Below are 972 nucleotides of genomic sequence, written 5' to 3'. Positions count from 1 at the left end.
TAGGCTTTGACGGATGCCCTAACAGTGGCTTTTGTCTTGAATCCGTCACAAACTCGTATGACCCCATTTCATTACGTATCAATTAAACGGATATAATTAAATTGTATGGGTGACAGATGCCACTGTTAGGCATCCGTTTAACTCATCCGTCACCAATAGACAAGTAACAGCAATATTTATCGGTAGTATATAATTTCAAGATGTGCCAAATCGAAACTTTTGTTTAATTCGGACCAAATTAGTGTAGAACTGATTAGTTCATCTCTATTTGCAAACAATACGTTTGGTCATCATATTGATTTAAAATAAGAGCAATCACTTTTAAAGAATCTCTCAAGTTATTTGGGGGAATTTATTAAGACTGGCGTTTCATACACCAGTCTTAATATAAAGAGCGCTGGAGTAAAATGCACCAAATTTATTGGGGGTGGGGGTATATTTTCCATTTCTAAATTTGTTTTGTTGACCAGCTCAGTATCTGTACAGAATGCGATCTGCAGACGCATCCAGTCATTAGCATGGGTGAAGCAGTGAATGCACTGCTTTGTTGTTGTACCGCCTATTACAGGAACATATTGGATTAATACCGAGCTGCAGGCAATACATTTTAACCCCTTCAGTACGCAGCCTGTTTTGGCCTTGTGGCACAGCCGATTTTTTCAAATCGGACATGTGTCACTTTTTTGTGGTAATAACTTGGGAATGCTTTTACCTATCCAAGCGATTCTGAGATTGTTTTGTCGTGACATATTGTACTTTATGATAGTGGAAAAATTTGGTCGATAAATTCAATATTTATTCGTGAAAAACACCAAAATGTAGAGAAATTTTGCAAAAATGTACATTTTTCTAAATTTAAATGTATCTACTTGTAAAACAGATAGTAATACCACACAAAATAGTCACTAGTTACCATTTCCCATATGTGTACTTTATATTTGCATCGTTTTTTGAACATCCTTTTATTTTTCT

This window comes from Rhinoderma darwinii, chromosome 3, assembly GCF_050947455.1.
Source record: "Rhinoderma darwinii isolate aRhiDar2 chromosome 3, aRhiDar2.hap1, whole genome shotgun sequence".
Lineage (NCBI taxonomy): Eukaryota > Metazoa > Chordata > Amphibia > Anura > Rhinodermatidae > Rhinoderma > Rhinoderma darwinii.
The sequence above is the reverse complement of the archived record's forward strand: the minus strand, read 5'-3'. Positions refer to the sequence as shown.